General features: G+C 39.1%; 1 protein-coding gene and 1 pseudogene across 3 annotated transcripts in view; both read left to right on the plus strand.

Annotated features, from left to right (window-relative positions):
* On the plus strand, positions 1–22816 carry LOC102738156 (beta-galactoside alpha-2,6-sialyltransferase 1 pseudogene; annotated as a pseudogene).
* FAM120C (family with sequence similarity 120 member C) overlaps positions 1–23886 on the plus strand; it is a 106956-nt gene that overhangs the window by 62823 nt on the left and 20247 nt on the right. The window lies entirely within an intron of this gene.

Genomic DNA, 23886 nt, shown 5'->3' on the forward strand with positions numbered 1-23886 from the left:
GTGACAGGGAGGTGACCAGTTCATTTCTCTTTTACTTTTTTCACATTTCCTTTAAGCATGTGTTTTAATGGTGTTTTGGGATGGGGAGGTTTTTGTTTTATGTTTAGCTTAGAATTCAGAAACACTGAAATTGATTGCTACAACAGTCTCCTCACTTCATGATCCTCTGTCAACATCAGTTCACGCATGATCTTCGTGAACTTTTATATTTGGTTTTATATTTGGTTTTTGTCCCCTTCAGTCTTTATTTGTGATCTAATTCCCTTCTCTTCCTGTAGTTATCCACTCTTGGGTATTTGGTGTGTGTCCTTCCAAGCCATTTTCCATGTATTTATTTAGACATAAGTGTATCCTTGCAGAGTCTATAGTGTTATTTGTATGTGTAGATTTTTTTCTCTTTTTTAACATGGAAGGTGCTCTACATCTCATTCTATTTCTTATTTTTTTCACTCTGTTATTTTTGAGATCTATCCATATTCATACATGGTTCATTCCTCATGACTGCTGGATTATGTTCCATCAGATAGTAATGTCACACAATATTTATTGTTTTCCAGTTCTTGAGTGTTACAAACAGTGCTGCAGGAAATACCTTCATAGATGTCTTTGTTTCTTTGTGTTCCTGTGTCAGTTTATCTGAAGTATATGCTCAGGAGTAGAGTTCCTGGATCCTATAAGATATGCATATAGGGGGGCGCCTGGGTGTCTCAGTTGGTTAGGTGTCTGCCTTCGGCTCGGGTCGTGATCATGGGGTCCTGGAATCGAGCCCCACATGGGGCTCCCTGTTCAGTGGAGAGCCTGCTTCTCCCTCTCCCTCTGCCTCTCTCCCCCAACCCCTGCTCATGTGCTCGCTCACTCTCTCTCTCAAATAAATAATAAAATCTAAAATAAAAAAAGATATGTATATATATTTTTTTGCCACATATTGCCAAGTTGCTCTAGATCATTTCTGTACTAATATATAGTCCTGTGAACAACACGTAAGCGTTTCTCTTTCTTCATAGTATTGCCAGTACTGATACCACATAACTTCTTAATTTTTGCCAGTCCAGTGAACTTCAAGTAGTATCTTTTTTTAAAGATTTTATTTACTTATTTATTTGTTTGTTTGTTTGTTTAAGAGAGGGGTGGGGGAAGGACAGAGGGAGAATCTGAAGCAGACTCTGCACTAAGCGCAGAGCCCACCAGGGGGCTGGACGGGGGCTAGATCTCACAACCATGAGATTGTGACCTGAGCCAAAACCAAGAGTCAGACGCTTAACCCACTGAACCACCCAGGCACCCCTCAAGTTGTACCTTTTATTTTACTTTACATTTCTTTGACTATAGATGAGGTGAGCTTCTGCTTTATACATATTAACCATTTGTTTTCTCATTCTCTGCAGTGCCTATTTATTTTACCTTGCAAGTTTTCTCTTAGGTTACTTGTCTTTCTTGCCGATCACAGAAGTTTCTTGTCAAATGTGTGTATATGCATACGTATATAGCAAATATCATTTCTGTATCTGTGTGTGTATATCAAATATATTTTCCAGTCACAGTTTAAAAACTATGTACAATATTTTATTGAACACAGAAGTGTTTCATTTTCACCAGCTTTTTTATTGTTGTAACTTCATACACACAGAAAAGTTGGAAGAACAGTATGGTGAATACCCATATGACCACCACTTAGATTCTATAATTTTTTGCTACACTTGCTTTATCCTATATAACTGTCCATCTGTCCACCTCTAGCCAGCCATTTATCCATCCTTTTGGATGCATTTCCAAATAAGTTGCAGACATCAGTATACTTCACCCCAACCAAGAAATATTTAAGTTTGGTTTTATCACACCCTTCAACTTGTACCCTTGTGGTGTGTGCTTTTGAGCTCTTATTTAATAAATTCTTCCTACCTTTGTGTCATGAAGATACTTTTCTACATTTTTTAATAGTTTTATAATGTTGCCTTCCATGTCAGGTCTTTAATATAATACGTATTTATTCTGTATATTCTGTAAGAAAGGTGATTTCATTTTCTTTACATAATAAGCTAGTTTTCCCGACTGCATTTATTAAATGATCTCTTCTTTCTCCATTGATGTATATTACCACCTTTCTTATGTACCAAATTCCTATATATTCATGAGTACATTGCTGGATTCGTTTTTTTTCCATTGCCTATTTGATCTCTGGCCAGGATCACATTGTTTCAATTATTATAGGTTTTTAATTTGCCTTAATATCAGGTAGGGCAAATCTCCACTCTGTACTTTTCTTGTGTCAGATGTGTACTAACTGTTTCTGAACCATGTGATCTTTATTCTTCCACATATAATTTAGAATTAGTCCAGTTTCCACAAAATCTTGTTGGGAGTTTTTGGTCAATGAATTGAATTAATAGATTAATTTGGGGAGAGTTGACATCTTTATCATGTTAAGTGCTCCCATCCAGAGATCATAGTTTACCTCTTCCTTTATGTCTTAGTAGAGTTAGTTTCTTTTCCATAGAGGTCTTCTGCGTTTTAAAGTCCTAGGTACTTGATATATATTGTAGTGATTATGGATGACATTCTGTTTTCTATTACACTTTCTCATTGTTTATTTGCTGATGTAGAGGAAGTAAATTTTTGTGCAGAGAAGAAGTCAGTCTCAACAAGTCATCAAAGGGTTACAGAGCACTGACCTTTGAAATTGGATGGACCTTAGTTTGAACTCTGGCTTTGGGACTTTACAGCTTGGATAAGTCATTTTAACCTTTTAGAACATCCATTCCCTTACCATAAATGGGTATAATAATTCTTATTTCTCAGGGCTGTTTGAGGATTGAGGTAATGCATATAGGGGCCCGATCATATAATAGATGCTTAATATTTGTTAATTTTCTAACTGCCTTGAGATTAAAATTGGTGACTTAAGAAGTCTTCCCAATTAGAATAATGACAGGATTCATTCCTCCAAGCTTCTAACATGTTTCTGGGCCACAGCCCTGCATTGTCACATATTAACTCTGGAATTACCTGTTTTATTTACCTTTATTCTCAAAAGTACAGTAATAGCTCATTTTTCCATATGTTTGATTCTCTGGATTTTTTGAAACACTTCCAGGAACATGAAAATAAGAATGGCTTATGAATAGCCCTGATAGCTATCACAAAGACTATGCTCTAATATTCTAATAGGTTCCATATGCTTTCCCTGAAGAAAACCCTATAGCCTCCTGCTCAACCTATTTATTCTTAATTTAGACACATTTCTGACAATTTGGTTATCTGATTTTACAGTGTACAACAGATCAGAAGCAGCAAATTGTAAGGGAGGTGAGACGAGGAGTAGGACCTATTCTTAGAACCAGCCCCAGTGACAGCAGTGATAAGTGGCAGCTTAAAAGCTGCCTTTTTTAGGGAAAAAGGTACAAATATTACTCTTAAAAAGACCTAAGAACCCATGTAGTATAGGGGAAACTGCCCTGTATAAACCAGTAACCCATATAAGTTCATTAATAAAGCACAAGGCAATAATCAGTGTTCAGAAAATCATCAAGAACAGGTTCTATAATATTACATGTTATGTACCTGGCAATGTGCTAAGTCAGCCTTTTGTGTACAATGCTACTAATCCTCATAATAGTGCTAAAATGTAAATATTATTTATCTCCATTTATAGATGAGGGAACAAAGGCTCAAAGAGAAGTGACTTGCAAAGGTTACATAGCTAGTAATGGGTAGTGTTAAGAGTTTGAACCCAAGTCTCTCCAACTCCCATTTCCTATGCTCTTTAAAAGACAAAATGGTGGAAAAATAGTCTTAAAAATTAACATAAAATCTGGTTGGAAATTTAAAATTCAACTTTAAATGAAGATTAACTTATCCTAAACACTGCATTGCTCAGCAATGTCAGGTGAAGACTGGGTAGCAGTGTTGAACTGTGGCCTAATTGGGTACTAGGAGTCTAAACTCATTTGCTTCTGCTAACTATAGGTATAAGATACCTCTCATGGAAGTAAAGTAATGCAGGGGAAGTTGTGACTAAAAGTTAATGTTGATGCAGCTCTTGGACAGTTGGCCTAGAGAAATGAGAGTCTATAAGAAAGGTTGGTACAGTTTGAGGAAGGCATAACCTTTACACATATAATAGACACCACTGAGGAGGAAAGGATAATGAACTCTGTCAGGCTTCCAGGAGTGGGGAGCAGCCCTGTTGAATGTGGAGAGGCATGTAACAAGGCCCTGTCATTTGTAGCAAGATTTCATTCAAATCGCAACAGTTTTCCAGAAACAGAACATGAAATTGGACAAGGTCATACCTCTAGATTCATGGGTAAAGTTGAATCTTTTCTGACAAATAATTCTGTTAAGAAGCAGTGGATTTGTTATCAGCTGTAATAGGGCATTTGAGTTAACCAAGTGCCATCGTGATATGTAAAAAGTAAAGATAAATAAGAACTAGTTCTTGTTCACTTGACAGAATAATTCTAAAGTTTATTGGGAGAAACAAATGAATAAGAATAGCTTGGGATTACAAAAAAGAGCAGTCTTGGCTCAAACAAAAAAAATACCCAAATGTATTCTAAATTTATACTAAAATGATGTGATACTGGCATAAAAATTGACAGGTCATTGTTTTAGAGCAGATAATACTGAGTAAGATCCTAGACATATGATAACTTAAAACAAGCCAAAGGAAGCTTCACAAATCAGTGAGGAATAGAGGAATTTTTAAATAATTGTTGAGAAAGCTATATTGGTATTTGGGGAGAAAACATCAAGTTCGGGCCTTGCCTCGCATAAATTCCAGATGGATTTACTATAGAGATAAAGGTAAAAGAAAAAAGATAAAAGATAGAATAAAAACTAAGTAGTGATTTAACTGATCTTGAGATAAGAAAGGAATTTTTAAATGAAAAGCCTCAAGTCCAGGGCAGTATCAAAAACAATAACAGTATCCGGGAAGGCAAACACCTCTGTTGCCAGTGGCTGCTGTACATTGTGCTAAAAATTTAACTGGTAGACTGGGTAATAAGACAATCATAAAGCACTTTGATAAGCTGCCTTATATTCCTGGGGCTCTGAAAGGTTGTGTACATCGTAGGGCTACATACATACTCAAGAGAAGCTGGAGAGAGTCCCAATTACATAGACCTGCACAAGATAAAAATAAAAGCCTGACGTCTAACTGCCTAAAATTTTAATGCATGCCCTAACCTACACTTAGATCCCCTTGGCAAAAATGGAAGCTTTATTGGCTCAAGATGTTTCTGCACAACCTTTGACTAATCATTGGCTGACCAGTAAGCTATGCTGATCCAAGGCAGATGCCTAGGAAGCTAGGCTTAAAAATGAAAAGAAGAGTTAAGAATAAAAATAAAAATCTGGGCAGGGCTATCAGGCGACACTCTGCAGGAGGGACAGACTCTACAAAATTAGTCTAGACATGTCACTAAACAAACAAAACAACAGCAACAACAGTGCTTTGGGAGGGTTGCTGCAATATATGATTGAAACTGTCCAGTGCCCACAAAAAATTATAAGACTTCCAAAGAAATAATAATATGTGGTTCATACACAGAAAAAAAAAGCAATAGCAACTGTCTCTGAGGGAGTATGCATGTAGGTCATAGTAAATAAGGATTTTTAATACCTACAATAGATCTATTCAGAGAGTTAAAGGAAACCATATTTTAAAAATTGAAGTATGATAACAGTGACCCATCAAACTGAGAATAGCAATAGAGAGATAGAAATTACAAAAAGAAACCAAATAGATATTCTGGAATTGAAAAATACAATTATTGAAATGAAAAATTAACTTGAAGGAAGAGGCTCAATAGTAGATTTGAGCTGAGAGAAGAAAAAGATCAAGGAACTTAAAGGTAGATCAATAGAAATTATCCAATCTGAAGAACAGAATGTAAAAAAGAAGAATAAAAATGAAAAGAGACTAAGAGACCTATCAGGACATCAGACATACCAACATAAGCACAATAGGTGACCCAAGAGAGAGGGGGATGGTTAGAAAAACTATGTGAAGAACTAAGAATTGAAAACTTCCCAAATTTGGTGAAAAACATAAATTTACACATCCAAGATCAAAAACTCCAAGTGTCAACTCGAAGATCCACACTTACTGTTATAAAAGACAAAGACAGTCTTGAAAGAAGCAAGAGAAAAACAATTTATCACATACAAGGAATCAAAAGAAGATTAATAATAATCAAAAGGTAGAAGCACCTGTTTCCACTGATGGATGCATTGATAAACAAAATGTTGTATATACATAAAATGGAATACTATTCAGCCTTAAAAAGGAAGGAAATTCTGACACAGGCTACAACACGGCTGAAACTTGAAGACATTATACTTAAGTGAACTAGCCAGTCACAAAACAATATGGTGTGATTTAATTTATATGAGGTACCTAGAGTAGTCAGATTCAGAGATAGAAAGTAAAATGGTGATTTCCAGGGGGCTGGGGTTGGGGGAATAGGGAGTATTTAGTGGGCATGAATTTCAAGTTGGGAAGAATAAAAAGTTCTGCACATGGATGGTGGTGATGGTGTAAATGTACTTAATGTACTTAATCCCACTGAAAATGTACAGTGAAAAATTATTAATGTGGTAAATATTATATATATTTTACCACAAAAGAAAAAAAAGTACATAAGGGATACCTTTTTCCTCTTCCCCTTCCAAAAGGACAGAGTAAGGACGTGGACAAACCCACTCCCCAGCAAAATTGCACCTTATCTGGTGAAAATCATTTTTTTTGATCATTTAACCCTTAGGTATATATAGCCAAGAAGATGAGGTTTCCTTCTCCCAGCTCTCATTCTTGGGTCATGGTTTCACCCGGGGAGGAAAACATTGCCATTTCTCATCAACTCCTGCCCTGTGTCCAGGTAGGCATGGTAAAGAGGATCACCCACCAACCCCCCCACTCAGGGCAGAAGCTCTAATCTAGGGGCAGCATGCCAAGAATACTTGGGGCCCTAATCATTCCCACCCCAGCGCATGTGTAGGAAGGAGTTTCCACACTGGGAGGATCAAACCAAAAAGACTAGGGGCTGCCAACCACCCCACCCTTTTTCAGTGCACACTTACAGAGCAGGGGTGTCACTTGTCACTCTGGGAAAAGCAGCCTCAGCATGGTGCAATGAGCAGTTCTTTTCAGGGAGAAAGTAGGCCATAAGAACGAGGAGCTCTACACCTGCCTGAAGGGACTGTCTCTATTTGGAGCAGAGTATGGAGAATTCCATGCCTAAGAGCATGTCAAGAACAACAGGTATCTTGATGATGGGCAATTAAGAGGAGGCTGGTAGCTCCATGATACATGCAGAACACCAGGGCATCCAGAAGTTTTATAGAGAAAACCAGGGAAAGAAACAGCCAAGAAAAACCCTCCTAGGATCACAGTCAACTCTGGAGATCGGGAAGGGTGTATGCATGCACTAGATGGCACCCACTCCAGAGCAACCGGAACAGGACACAGGACAGACTTCAAAGCATTCCCCAAACCACCCAGAGACCATCAATACAGGGCAGATGCCTCACTGACACAAGGAATTGAAATACCACCTCTGATCAAGCATCAACTGAACAATAAGCTTCTCTGACCCAGAGGCAACTCCTAGGAAGCCATGTTTAGCACAAAAATAAAACTCATCATTGCCAGACCAGAAGATTGTGAATACCCAAAGTTAGCCTTCTTAGCAATGATCAGAGAAGGAGCCTCCAAACTAATATTCCCTCATTGAATATAGGGCAAAAATGTGTCAACTTCCTGAACTATGATAGCAGCCTTACTCTACATTTATATTCAGTGGTAAAAGGTAAAAATCTAACTGGCTAAGAAGGTTTAAGCATAATCTTTGACCAATTAGTGGCTTATGCAGACCCGGGAGGGAACATCTAGGTTGCCAAGCTAAAAGAAAAACAAGTAGAGACATCAGAGGCTGCATCCTACATATTTTAGAAATAGAACTCACATAATTAGTGCAGCCAAGTCACTAAATAAACAAGAGAACAACCAAGCAAACATCAACCAGCTCTGGGCTGGAGGGTGGGGTCAGTATCCAGTGTTGTTACAGTATATTATCTAAAATATCCAGTTTTCAACAAAAACTTCCAAGACACTCTAAAAAATATGCAAGTGTGACCCACTCAAAGTAAATAAAACAGGCTTTTAATGAAGCCTAGATAGTAGACTTAGCAGACAAAGACTTAAAAGCAGTTATTTTTAAAATGTTCAGAGCCAAATGAAACCATGCATAAAGAATTAAAAGAAAACATGATGACAGGGTCTCCTCAAATAGAGAATATAAATAAAGAATAAGTCTTAAAAAAAGCCCAAGTGGACTATGCTGGTGTTGAAAAGTACAGTAAACCAAAATGAAACGTTGACTAGAGATCAACAGTAGACTTGAACTGGCAGCAGAAAGAAGCAACAAACTTGAAGACAGATTAATATAGACTACGTGGCCTGAAGAGCAAAAAGATAAAAGAATAAAGAAAACTGAACAGAGCCTCAGAAAAGTGCGTGACACCATTAAGTGCACCAACATTCATGTAATGGGAGTACCAGCAGGAAGTGGGGAATTAAAAAATTTGAAAAAAATGGCTGAAAACTTCCCAAATTTGACAAAAAACACATTATTTCATAATCTAAGATGAGATGAGCTCAGAAAACCACACTAGACATATCATAGTCAAAATGGTGAAAGACAAAGACAAAAAGAGGATCTTGAATACTATAAGGAAAAAATGACTAATCACATGCAAGGGAACCACAAAGATTAGATTCTCATCAGAAACAATGGAGACCAGAAAGCAGTGGGACAACATAATTCAACGTGCTTAAATATAAAATTCTCAGCTGCCAACTTTATATCCAATAATACTATGTTTCAAACACGAAAGCCAAATAAAGACATTCAAAGGTAAACTGAGAGAATGTGTTGCTAGCAGACTTCCCTTATGGGAAATACTAAAGGAAGTTTTACAGGCTGAAAGCAAGTAATAACAGACAGTAATTCAAATTCATATGGAAAAACACTACCGGTAAAGGTAATTAATGTAGGTAAATACAAAAACCAGAATAATTGCATAGTTCTTATTTAAAATATAATTGCATCAAACAATATGTATATAATTGTATTGTTGAGCCTATATCATATAGAAATATATTTGACAAATCAGCAAAAAAGAAAGTGTATGGGAACAAAGATGTATTAGAGTAAGAAAATGACACCAGATGGTAAATCCACAGGTAGAGAACCAGAAATAATTAGGTTAATACAACAAAAACTATAAATATGTACTTGTTCTCCTCTCTAATTTTTTAAAAGAAGTAAGATTATATAAGGTAATGATTGTGACAATGTATTCTTGGGTTTGTGCAGATGTAACATGTATAGCAATAATACCACAGAAATGAGGGGAGGGAATAGAGCTACATAAGAATAAAGTTTTGATATTACACTGGAATGAAGTTAGTATATATCTGAAGCAGATACTGTTAAGATGTATATTATAAGCCCTAGAGAAAATAACTCAAAAATGTAATTTAAGGGGCATCTGGGTGGCTCAGTCGGTTAAGCATCTGCCTTTGGCTCAGGTCATGATCCCAGGATCCTGGGAGCGAGCCCCACATGGGGCTCCCTGCTCAGGGAGGGAGTCTGCTTCTCCCTCTTCCTCTGCCCCTCCCCCTGTTCAGGCTCAGTCTTTCACACACTCTCTCTCTCTCAAATAAATAAATAAAATCTTTAAAAATATGTAATTTAAAAATTATTAAAGGAATTAAAATGTTATACTAGAAAATATCCACTTAAAAGAAAGAAGACAATAAGGAAAGAATAGTGGATCAAATAACACATGAGATACATAGAAAGCAAAATGGCAGGTGCAAATCAATAATAACATTAAACTTGAGTGAATTAAAAATCGAATCAAAAGGCAGAGATTGTCAGATTAGGTAAGAAAACAAAATCCAGCAATATGCTATCCACAGGAAACAAAGGTTAGAATCAAAGATACAAATAGATGGAAAGTAAAAAGATGGGAAAATACATACATACAAACAACAACCATAAGATTGCTGGAGTGACTGTAATAATACCAGACAAAATAAATATTAAGACAATAAAATGTTATTCGACTATAAAAAGGAATTAACTACTAATTCATGCTACAGCATGGATGAACCACCCAAAAACATTAGGCTAAGTGAAAGGCACCAGTCACAAAAGGACATATATCATGCAGTTCTGTTTATATGAAATGTTCAGAATAGGCAAATCCAAAGATTTGTGTTTGCCAGGGTCTTAAGAGAGGGGCAAATATAGAGTGAATGGATACAAGGTTTCTTTTGGGAGTGAGTTAAATGTCCTAGAATTAGATAGTGGTGATGGTTATACAACCCTGAGAATATACTAAAAAAAACTGAATTGTACCCATTTAATACACAAAATGTATAGTATGTTAATTTTATCTCAACCTATAAAATAGAAAGGAAAGTAAAATAAATAGATTGCCAGATAACCAAAGATTAAGAGAATTTATTGCTACCACTTGCATTATAGGAAGTATTAAATGATGTCCTTCAATGTGAGACCTGAAACCATAAAAATCCTAGAAGAGAGCACAGGCATCAGACATAACAACTTTTTTCTAGATATGTCTCCTGAGGCAAGAGAAACAAAAGCAAAAATAAGCTATTGGGACTACATCAAAATAAAAAGCTGCTGTAGAGCAAAGGAAGCTATCAACAAAACTAAAAGGAAGTCTGCCAAATGGGAGATGATATTTACAAATGACATATCTGATTAAGGGTTAGTATCCCAAGTATATAAAGAACTTATACAACTCAACACCCAAAAAACAAATAATCTAGTTAAGAATGGGCAGAAGAAATGTATAGACATTCTCCAAAGAAGACATCCAGATGGCCAACAGATACATGAAAAGATGCTCAACATCACTCATCATCAGGGAAATGCAAACCAAAACTACAATAAACTACAATGAGATATCACCTCACACCTGTCAGAATGGCTAAAATCAAAAACGCAAGAAACAACAGGTGTTGGTGAGGATGTGGAGAAAAAGGAATACTTATGCACTGTTGGTGGGAATGCAAACTGGTGCGGCCACTATGGAAGACCGTATGGACGGTCTTCAAAAAATTAAAAATAGAACTACCATATGATCCAATAATCATACTACTAGGTATTTACCTGAAGAATACAAAACACTAATTCAAAGTGATATATGCACCACAATGATTATTGCAGCATTATTTGTGATAGCCAGATTATGGAAGTAGCCCAAGTGTCCATCAATAGATGAATGGGTAAAGGCGTGGTATTTATATACAATAGAATATTATTTAATCAGAAAAAATAAAGAAATCTTGCCATTTGCAATGTCTTGGATGGAGCTAGAGAGTATAATGCTAAATAAGTCAGTCAGAGAAAGACCAATACCATATGATTTCACTCATATATGGAATTTAAGAAACAAAACAAAAAGAAAGAAACCCCAAACAGGCTCTTAACTATAGGGAACAGATGGTTACCAGAAGGGGGAGGTTGGTGAGGGGATGGGTGGATTAATAGTACACTTATCTTGATGAGCAGTAAGTAGTAAATAGAATTGTTAAATCACTATATTGTACACCTGAAACTAATTTAACACTATATTAGCTATGCTGGAATTAGAATTAAAAAAACAGTACATAAACATGTAAAACAGAAAAAAAATGTCCTTTGGACTGAAAGGCAATGACACCAAATGGATAAGTAATGACCACCTGTAAAGGTAATTTCATAGGCAAATATAAAAAGTTGTATAAATACACTTTTTCTCACTATTCACTTAACTGATCTTTTAAAGATTTTATGTTCTTAGACTTGTAACCAAAAGCACAATTCATAAAAGGAAAAATTAATAAATTGGACCTCCTTAGAACTAAAAACTTTTGCCAGTTGAGCTCTTTTCTTCCCTCCTTCACCGTCCCATCCCCAGCTCAGCCCAGGTTCCCCACTCCTCCCCAGAAGACCCTCCTGCCGGGACTTGGTGCCTGGCACCAGGCGCCCTTGTGGCTGCAGGGCATAGAGTTGGCTGGTACCTGGGGGAGGGGAGTGGGGTAACAGGGCCAGGCCTGGGAAGCCACCTGGCGCTTACAAAGGGAGCGGCTGCAGCCCAGGTGGTCAAGGGTGCAGCAAGCAGGGTAAAGCCAATTGTGCAGAGCTCTGCAGCAAGCAGCCCAGAGAGAAGCAGTGAAGTCCTGGAGCCCAGCTGAAAATGAACTGGTCTCCTTGAGTGGGCCCAAGCCCTGGCGCCAAGCCTCTGTCCCAGCACTGAGGTCTTCCTCATCCACGAATGCTTTGATCCCAGGCTGGATGTGTGCCCCTACTCCTGGGCTAAGGAGAACCTTCTTTGCAGGAAGAAAATGTTTGCTTATTTGGCACATGAGCTGAGCTACAGGCACTGACCTTGGCCCTGGAAACATCAAGATGAATTTTGATCATCCTGAGATAAATGAACATTGGCCTCCAGGCCCAATAAAGTAAACATTCCTCCCATGGAGAATAGTGCTGGTTCCTGAGGACTTGAAGGGCCTGCAGCCCCAGGGGGCTTAGCCAAAAACCAGTTTTGTTTTCCTGCTCTGGAACAGAGTGGCTGCCTTGAATGCCTCTTTCATTATGATTTACACCAACTTGAAGAGAAAGTTCAGTTGCTGTGTGCTGGCCTTTCTCCTATTTGCAGTCATCTGTGTGTGGCAGGAGAAGAAGAAATGGAGTTACTATGATTCCCTTAAATTGCAAACCAAAGAATTCCAGATGTTGAGAAGTTTGGAGAAATGGTCTATGACTTCAAGAAGCACCCAGAATCCCTCAGGGGCAGCCAGGCCAACAGGCCCTGGGGCCCAGCAAAGGCCAAGCCACAGGCCTCCTTCCAAGTGTGGAACAAGAACAGCTCTTCCAAAAACTTTATCACCAGGCTGCAGAAAATCTGGAGGAATTATCTGAACATGAAGAAATATAAAGTGTCTTACAAGGGGCTAGGGCCGGGGGTCAAGTTCAGTGCAGAGGCCCTGCACTGCCACCTCTGGGACCCTGTGAACATATCCATAGTAGAGGCTGTAGATTTTCCCTTCAACATTTCCAAATGGGAGGGTTTCCTGCCCAAGGAGAACATTAGGACCAAGGCTGGGCCATGGGGCAGGTGTGCTATTATCTCATCAGCAGAATCTCTGAAGTCCTCCCAGATGGGCCAGGAAATAGATGATCATGACGCAGTCCCAGGGTTTAATGGGGCACCCACAACCAATTTCCAGCAAAATGTGGGCACTAAAACTACCCTTCGCCTGATGGACTCTCAGTTGGTCACCTCGTCAGGGCACTTCCTCAAGACAGCTTGTACAGTGAGGGATTCCTAATTGTGTGGGACCCATCTGTTTGCCACTCAGATATCCCAAAGTGGAACCGGAGCCCTGACTACAGCTTCTTTGAGAACTATAAGAGGTATTGCAAGCTGCATCCTGATCAGCCCTTTTATATCCTCAAGCCTAAGATGCCTTGGGAGCTGTGGAACATCATTCAAGAAGTCTCCACAGAAGAGATTCAGCCAAATCCCCCATCCTCTGGGATGCTGTGTGACCAGGTGGACATTTACCAGTTCCTCCCATCCAAGTGCAAGACCAATGTGTGCTACTACTACCAGAAGTTCTTTGGCAGTGCCTGCACGGTGAGTGCCTACTACCCACTCCTCTTTGAGAAGAATCTGGTGAAGCACCTCAACCAGGGCACAGACAAGGACATTTACCTGCTTGGCAAAACTACACTGCCTGGCTTCCAGAGAATTCGCTGCTGAGCATGGGCTCCCTGGTCAGGTCCCCTTGCCCTTCTCCATCAAGCCTGGGCAGACCACATTCCTGAATAATCACAGCTTGCACTGTGGGCTTTCTGTCAGCAAGAGTCCCAGGCTCGAGGAGCCCAAAAGCAAGCAGCCAGGTCCAGCCTGCCCTGTAGCTGCAGAGATATGCGAGCCCAAATCCTCTGGCCACACACGTACACACACACCTAGCTTTCTTTCCACAGGTAAATGCAAGCTCCACCTTTCCCACCAGGGCTGCCAAAGCTGGGCTGTTTTCCCCCACTGGAATGTTATTCCCACAAACCAGCACTCTCTATTGCTTGAAATCTGCACCTAGACACTGATTTCATGTGTTAAATTCTCCCAAATTATGATTGTGCCCTGGTATAGGGTGGCTCTGGGGGGCCAGTAAGTGGTACAGGACATAGGAAACATGCTCAATTCCTCCAGAACAAAGTTGCCCCCAAGGACCATGCCCCTGGGAAAGGTGGTGTTCTGTCTGTCTGGCTGGTTTGGTGGATCCTTAGCCTGGGTGCTTATGAGCAAAGGGTCTTGATGAACCCATAGCCATCTCCATATGGAGATGAGAGGCACAGAAGGGTACCATCCTCCAGTTCCTCATAGTTCAGTGGGAGAGAGACAGGGAGGATACAGTGTGTTCATTACACAGGGTTGGAGGAGGGAGGTGTTGTGGAGAGGCCAGCACACTTGGAGGGGCCATACACTTGCTGTGTCTGTGGCTGGAGAGGGCTTCACAGAGCTGGGGCTGTGGAGGAAATTTTAGAGGAAGAGAAGAAACATGTCAAGCAGATATTTGAGTCATTTGAATTGTGTTTTCCTTTCTGCCGTTGTTGCCCGTATTTACTCTCTAAGGTCTGCCTGAACTTAAAGGCTCAAATTATTTTTTGAGGAAACCCTTAGCCCTGTCTGAGGTAGCAAGTACAGCCCCATGGCACACACTAGGCAAGCCAGATGCCAAAAACCGGATTTGTCCAGGCTCACCCTGGCCAGACCCTACCCTATAGCTGGGTTTGCCCACCGTGTCCACTGCTTCCCTGTTGATGCCCACCCTACCCCCTCCTGACTGCCAATCTTGCTTTTCCCTTTGAAAGTAGTAGTTTTCCCCTCTCTCAAATTGCTTTTAAGCATTTTCTACTTTGAGTATCCTGACCTGACAATTTCTTTTGACCTTCATGGGCGTTTTGTGGAACGTCTCTCAGGGAGTGGGGATGTGGTTCCCTAGAATTTAGTCGTTCTCAGAAGTCAGAGCCTTAGAGATCATGACTGATTCTCACAATGTTTATCAGACTGCCGTGCCCTCCACCCCTCCAGCAAGGGAGCAACGTCAGAGTCTCCAGACAGAGGTCTTGCCACCACGGTCTGCAAACATGCTTCCAGGTAGTTTTGCTACCCCCTCCCCCAGTGGAGAAGCACATTGGAGTAGTCCGGCCCCCAGTGTGGAGAAAGTAAAGGACTCACATAGGGTCAGAAAGTAATGCTGTAGAGCCAGGGATCCTAGACCCAGGATTCTGGACTCCATGTGTTCAAGGGCCTCTTAAGTGTGAGCTCCAGACCAGCCATCTGGGAGCTGCAGTACTCACTTGCTGCCCTAAACCCTTGGCTTATATAAGCAGTAGAAGGAGCCCTGAAGGGAGAAGCCCTGGGTTTTCAAATTGATGATCCCCTACTTACTAGCTATTCCACCATGGGCGAATTCTCCTGAGACTGTTTCCTCATCTGTAAAATGGGGGTGATGAGCCTACATCAGGACTGTTGTGAGGGTCACATGAAATATCTGTCCTGGTTCTGTACTTGGCACATAGCAGGTGCTCAGTACATTGTGGTTTTCTTCCTTCCTTCCTTCATTAAGGACCTGCTCTGTGCTCACACCTGAGGAGGACCTTGCTTTGAGGGAGGCCAGAGAGGGGGTCCTGTCCTCAGAGAATTAACTATCCTATTGGGAGACAATAACTACCCTGCCTGGAACACCCAGGAAACCATCCAAGGCAGTGGAGGGTGCAGAACGCGCCCTTCCTCCTCCTCGCTCCTTGCAACTCAGGCCTGATTCTGCTTGGGAATGGGTGGAGCACTTGGGCCACTTACTGCTGTGTGGAGTGAGTCTTTTCCACCTCTTTGGGCCCATGAATTCCCGGCTTATTTTTTTTTAGATAATCTCTACACCCAATGTAGGGCTTGAACACACAACCCCAAGATCAAGAGTCATATGCTCTACTGACTGAGCTAGCCAGGCACCCATCTGGGTTGGTTCGTGTTCTGATGGAGGCACTCATTGCAATCTTTGAATCACAAACACTGAGTGAGAGGAAGGTGGCATTCCATCAACAGGAGATAGGTGTTGGTGTAGACACTGAGACTACACTGGGTAGATGCTAGCTCTTAATTGTTATTATTAATATAAGGGATCAGATTAATTTAAGTGTGATTCTTGGTCTACAGAATTTTTAATTCTGTGTTTTTTCTACATGGAAACAAGTAAAATGCAAATGAGATAGGGGTATTGTTGGTTTGGTGACATATTTAATATTTGTGACAGATAACTTAAAAATGATAACTGAGTGCTACAGGAAAGTCCCTATCCATAAGGGGTTCTGCCTTCATCAGTAGCCATCTATTCATCCTGTGTCATGAGGTCCCACAATCCTTCCACCAATCACATAAGCTATTCACATTGGTTTAGAGACCTCAATCTCAGAAGCTTCTGAAACATGCCTAATCTAATTCTGAATTACCCAAAGATTATGTAAAATTTTAAAATAAATGTGTTTTTTTTAAAAAAAAAACTTTGGCCAACTGGAAGAAAGCCCATGTGAATAGGATGAAAAGACAAACTACAGGCTGGAAGAGAATGTTTGCAAACCACATATTCAGTAAAGGACTAGTATCTACAGTATATAAAGAGTTCTCAAAACTCAACAGTAAAAAAAAACCACACACACAAAAACAAACAATCCAATTAAAAAATAGGCAAAATACATGAATAAACATTTCCCTAAAGAGGATATACAATAGCAAATAAATACATGAAAAGATGTTCAATATTATTAGCCATTAGGGAAATGCAAATTAAAACCACAATGAGATGTTACACAGCTATCAGAATGGCTAATATAAGAAATAGTGATGGGGTGCCTGGGTGGCTCAGTCAGTTAAGCATCTGACTCTTGATTTCAGCTCAGGTCATGATCTCAGGGTCGTGAGATCAAGCCCCGAGATGGGCTCTGTGCTGAGGGTGGAGCCTGCTTAAGATTCCCTCTCCCTCTCCCTCTGCCCCTCCCCTCCCCTGCATGCATACACATGCTCTCTCTCTCAAAAAATAAAAAGAAATAGTGATAATACCACATGCTGGGGGGATGTGGAGAAACTGGATCATTCATACAGTAGTGTTGGAAATGTAAAATGGTACAGCCACTTTGGAAAATAATTTGTCAGTTTCTTAAAAAATAACTATACAACCCAGAAATTACACTCTTGGGCATTTACCCCAGAGAAATGAAATTTTATGTCCCTGCAGAAACCTGAACACTAATGTTTATAGCATCTTTATTCTTAATACTCCAAAATTAGAAACAACCCTGATTTCTTTTTTTTATTTTTTAAATAGATGAATTGTTCATCTATTGTATATACATACCATGGAATTCTACTGACCAGTAAAAAGCAACAAACTCTTGATAACACACAATAACTTGGATGAATCTTAAGGATATTATGCTAAATTAAAAAAGTCAATCCCAAAAGATTACATACTGTGTGATTCCATTTATATGACATTGTTAAAATGACAAAATTATGGAAATGGAGAACAGATTAGTGATTTCCAGAGGTTAGGAACATAGAGTGGAGGAAGAAGGTGGGTATGGTTATAAAAGGCAATATGAGGGATCCTTGTGGTGATGGAACTGTTATTTCTTGATTGGGTCAGTGTTAGTATCCTGGCAGTGATGTTGTATTACATTTTGCAAGATGGTACCTTTGGGAGAACTAGGTAAAGTGTTCAAGGTATCCTTCTGTTTTATTCCTTAAAATTGCATGTGAATCTACAACAATATCAAACTTAAAAGTTGAATTAAAAACTATGCTAAGGAGCGGCGCCTGGGTGGCTCAATCGGTTACGTGTCTGCCTTCGGCTCAGGTCATGATCTCAAGGTCCTAGGATCAAGCCGGGCATCAGGTTCCCTGCTCAGCAAGGAGTGTGCTTCTCCCTCTCCCTCTGCCTGTCTCCCCAGCTTGTGCTTTCTCTCTCTCTCTTTGGGGAAAAAAAAAAAAACTATGCTAGGGAAAGAAGCCAGTCACAAAAGACCACAAAATTCCATTTGTATGTAATGTTCAGCAAGGCAAATCCATGGAGATAGAAAGTAGATTAGTAGTTGCCTTTGGGGTGGAAATGAGGAGTGACTGCACATGAGCATGGGGTATATTTCGGGAGCAATGAAAATACTCTAAAACTCAATTGTCATGATAGTTGCACAACTCTGTAAATTTACTAAACATCATTAAATTCTACACTTACAGTGGATGGATTTTATGGTATGTAAATTATACCTCAACCGAACTTTTTAAAGGTAAGTTTCTGTATATGTAAAATTTTTGCAAAATAAAAATTTATTTTAAAAAATGATTAGTGTTAAAGAAAAAAGATTAAGACTTGAGGCACTCCCCGACCAAAAAAGGGAAGATATAAAAAGGAGATCAATAATTGTAAGAGCTTGTGTATCCCAAAATACATAAAATTGAAAGACAAATGACAAACTTGGGAAATATTTGCAAGTCAGGACAGTTAGTTTGTCAATAGTCTCAAACTAATATGGCTTTCTATTTACAAGTATACCTCGGAGATGTTGTGTGTTCAGTTCCAGACCACTGTGATAAAGTGAATATCACAGTGAAGCAAGTCAAATGAAGTTTTTTGTTTCCTAGTGCATATAAAAGTTGTTTACACTGTATTGTAGCCTGTTAAGTATACAATAACATTATGTCTAAAAAAACAATATATATACCTTAATTAAAAAATACTTCAGTGCTACAAAATGCTTACCATCATCTGAGCTTTCAGCAAATCAGTCTTTTTGCTGGTGAAGGGTCTTGCCTCAGTGTTAATGGCTGCTGACTGATAGGGGTGGTGGTTGCTGAAGGCTGAGATGGCTGTAGCAATTTCTTAAAATAAGACAGCAGTGAAGTTTGCCATTGACTTACTTTCACAAAGAGCAGGTGATTCCCTTGCTACATCCAGCTTCTACATCAGCGCTTGCTGCTTCACCTTACACCTTTGTGTTATGGAGACTACTTCTTTCCTTAAACCTCATGAACCAGCCTCTGCTAGCTTCAGACTTTTCTTCTGAAGCTTCCTCACCTCTCTGGGCCTTCACACAATTGAAGAGAGTTAGGGCCTTGCTCTGGATTAGGCTTTGGCTTAAGGGAATGCTGTGGTTGGTTTGATCCTCTATCCAGACCATAAAACTTCCTCCACATCAGTAATAAGGCTGCTTCTCTTTCTTACCATTCATATGTTCACTGGAATAGTGAATAATTCCTTTAAGAACCTTTTCTTTGCATTTACAACTTGGTTAACTGGCAGAAGAGGCCTAGTTTTCAGCCTATCTTGGCTTTTGACATGTCTTTCTCACTAAGCTTAATCATTTTTAGTTTTTGATTTAAAGTGAGAGATATGTGACTCTCCCTTTCACTTGAACATTTTCAGGCTATTGTAGGGTTAAATGGCCTAATTTCAATACTGTTGTGTTTCAGGGAATAAGGAGGCCTGGGGAGAGGGAGAGAGACTAGGGAACAGCCAGTCGATGGAGCAGTCAGAACACATACACACATTTATCAATTAAGTTCATAGTCATATATGGATGTGGTTTGTCATGCCCCCAAAACAATGACAATAGCAACATCAAAGATCATTAATCACAGATCACCATAACAAATATAATAAAGATGAAAACATTGGAAATATTGTAAGAAATACCAAAATGTGATACAGAGACACTAAGTGAGCAAATGCTGTTGGGAAAATGGTGCTGATAGACTTGCTTGATGCAGGGTTGTCACAAACCTTCAATTTGTAAAAAGTGCAGTATCTGCAAAGCACAATAAAACAAAATATGCCTGTACTAGCATCCCAAAACAAAAATGGGTAAATGACATTCTCTTCAGATTCATTTGTTTACAACGAGTAAAAGCCATCTCTACCTACCAGGTAGGCTCATTGTCATGAAAGGTACACACAGGGAATAGTGCTGGAAAGGCAGAAATGGAGACTGCCCCTACTCTTTCATGGGCCTGTGTCACTCTTTCTGTTTCATCACTCTCGGGATCTTTTAGCTCAAGTTTTTGACTCTGGCAAGCCATGGATTGATTTGACTTAGATTCGCTGTCTATTCTGTGTCCAAATAGCCGTCACTATCATAAAGATAAAGCTCTAGATTATCTGAGAAGGAGCTATAAGTAGGACAAGAAAATTAATTGATATGTTTATGATAGACATAGACCAGTCATAGAAGTATATAAGTGTTTGTAAAAAATATGCAACCTTCGGGTGCCTGGGTGGTTCAGTCGGTTAAGCGTCTGCCTTCAGCTCAGGTCATGATCCCAGGGTCCTGGGATTAAGCCCCGAGTTGGGCTCCCTGCTCAGTGGAGAGCCTGTTTCTCTCTCTCCCACTGCTGCTTCCCCCTGCTTGTGCTCTCTCTCTCTCAAATAAATAAATAAAATTTTTTAAAAATATGCAACCTCATCAGTAGCAACAAAGAGATATTTAAATAGCAAGAGACTTTTCTTGCCCTTCAAATCATCAAACATTAATGATAACAATACATGCTTATACACTGCTAGAAGATAGGACAAACTGGTATGGAAAACAGTTTTGCAAAATGTACTGAGGACCTTTAAAATGGACATAACTTTGGCACAATAATTCCAAATCTAAGAATCTATCCTAAGAGAATGAATAATCAGAGATACAGATGAGATATATGTATGTGATCTTTGTAGTATTATTTATACTATTATATATAATATATATTTATAATAAAAGAAAAACTGTTAACAGTATAAGTTTCCACTGTTATGGGAATGTTTAAGTAAACTGGTATACTCACATCATGAATATGCAGTCATTAAAAATCATGTTTTTGGTTAAAAATGTCCATACCACCCAAAGCAATCTACACATTCAATGTAATCCCTATCAAAATACCAACATTTGCCACAAAACTAGAAGAAATAATACTAAAATTTGTGTGGAACCACAAAGGACCCTGAATAACCAAAGCAATCTTGTGAAAAAGCTGGAGGTGTGATAATTCCAGATTTCAGGATATACTACAAAGCTGTAGTAATCAAAACAGTATGGTACTGGCACAAAAATAAACACAAAGATCAGAGGAATGGAATAGAGACCCCAGAGATAAACCCACACTTACATGGTCAATTCATCTGTAACAAAGGAGGCAAGAGTATACAATGGGGAAAAGATAGTCTCTTCAATAAATGGTGTTGGGAAAACTGGACCACTTTCTGACACCATACACAAAAATAAATTCAAAATGGATTAAAGACCTAAATGTGAGATGTGGAACCATAAAAATCCTAGAAGAGAGCATAGGTACTAATTTCCTTGACATCAGCCTGGCAACATTTTTCTAGATTTGTCTCCTAAGGCAAGAGAAACAAAACCAAAAATAAACTGTTGGGACTATACCAAAACAAAAAGATTTTGCTCAGTGAAAAAAAAAAATCAACAAAACAAAAAGACAACCTACTGAATGGGAGAAGATATTTGCAAATGATGTATCTGATAAGGGGTTAATATCCAAAATATATAAAGAACTTCTGCAACTCAACACCAAAAAGCAATCCGATTAAAAAATGGACAGAGGGCCTAAATAGACATTTTTCCAAAGACATCCAGATGGCTAACAGACACATGAAAAGATGCTCAACATGACTCATCATCAGGGATATATATGAATCAAAACCATAGTGAGATATCACCTGTCAGAATAGCCAAAATCAAAAGTACAGGAAATAACAGGTGTTGGCGAGGATGTAAAGAAAAAGGAACCCTGGTGCCCTGTAGATGGGAAGTAAATTGGTACAGCCACTGTGGAAAACAGTATGGAGGTTCCTCAAAAAGTTAAAAATAGAAATACCATATGATCCAATAATTCCACTACTGGGTATGTACCCGAACAAAACAAAAATACTAATTCAAAAAGATATATGCACCCCTGTGTTTATTACAGCATTATTTACAATAGCCAAGATATGGAAGGAACCTAACTGTTCATCAATAGAGGAATGGATAAGAATGGGGTGTGTGTGTGTGTGTGTATGAAATGGAATTTTACACAGCCATACAAAAAGATGAGATAGTGTCATTTGAGACAACATGAATGGACCTAGAGGGTATTATGCTAAGTGAAACAAGTCAGACTGAAAGACGAATACCATATGATTTCACTTGTATGTGGAATCTAAAAAATCAAATGAATAAGCAAACAAAAAGCAGAATCAGACCTATAAATACAGAGAACAATGTGATGGTTGCCAGAAGAGAGGGGGTGGGGGCTGGGCAAAATGGGTGAAGGGGAGTGGCAGATACAGGCTTCCAGTTATGGAATGAATAAGCCATGGGAATAAAAGGCACAGCATAGGGGATATAGTCAATGATATTTAATAGCTTTGTATGGTGATAGATGGTAGCTACACTTGTGAGCAGAGCATAATATATAAACTTGGGGCACCTGAGTGGCTCAGTCAGTTAAGCATCTGCCTTCCGCTCAGGTCACGATCTCCAGGTCCTGGGATGGAGCCCCGCATCAGGCTTCCTGTTCAGGCGGGAGTCTGCTCCTCTCTCCCTCTCTCTCTCTCTCTCTCTCTCCCCCCCCGCCCCTCCCCACTGCTTGTTCTCTCTCTCTCAAATAAAATCTTAATATATATATATAAACTTGTTAAATCACTAAGTGGTACACCTGAAACTAATGTAACATCATGTGTCAGCTATACTCAAATGAAAAAAAGATTTTTAAAGATTTTATTTATTTGACAGAAAGAGAGAGAAAGCGTGCGCATGCGCGTGCACAAGCAGAGGGAGGGGCAGAGGGAGAGGGAGAAGCAGGTTCCTGGCTGAGCAGAGAGCCCGATGCAGACCCTGGGATCATGACCTGAGCCGAAGGCAGACACTTAACCGACTGAGCCACCCAGGCGTCCCATCAAATGAAAAAAAAAATTTTAAAGAAAATGAAAGATAAATGTTTTTGAAAAGTAATTAATGAGTGAAGAGTTCTCATAATGTTGAGTGAAAAAAGCAAGATACAGTATTCTATATATTGAAATAGAGAAAATTGAGATGCTAGGAAGAAGGAAGCCAAAATCATAATCTTAACAGTGGTAATATCTGAATGGTAAAAGTACAAATTATTTCAGTTTTTATCTTTCATTTTCTTTATACTTTTTTGTTGCTTTTTTCATATTTTCTGAATGATAATGAACTTCTGAAATCAGAATAAAATCATAAGTATTATTTAAAATTAAAAGAAGTGGAGTAAAAGGGGAGACTACCGTACATTAAGACATATTTAAAACTTAAGTCAGTATGGTACTGGCATGAGAAATAAAAATAGAATAAGTAGGGTAGAACAGATCCTTGTATATATGAGAATTTAATATATGATATGGGGGCTTCACCAAATAGTGAAGGAAGAATTAGACCATAATTGGCTCAGTTACAAATGGTAACCAGTAGTGCTGCTATGGTAGGCACTATCTATGCTAAGTGCTTTTATGTGCATTTTCTCCTTTACTTATTACAACCTTTTGAGATGTAGGTAGTATTATCCCCATTTTAGAGATGAGAGAGGGAACTAAAGCCCCTAGAAGCTGAAGCATTTGCCCAAATCACACAGAAAAGAAGTAGTAGAACCTAGATTGAAACCAAGTATGTCAGACTTCAAGTCTGTAGTATTCTTTGCTACTGTGTTCTATGTATATAAAGTTTATGGCAGGGA

Source organism: Leptonychotes weddellii, chromosome X (genome assembly GCF_054177405.1).
Source record: "Leptonychotes weddellii isolate Sample4059 chromosome X, ASM5417740v2, whole genome shotgun sequence".
Lineage (NCBI taxonomy): Eukaryota > Metazoa > Chordata > Mammalia > Carnivora > Phocidae > Leptonychotes > Leptonychotes weddellii.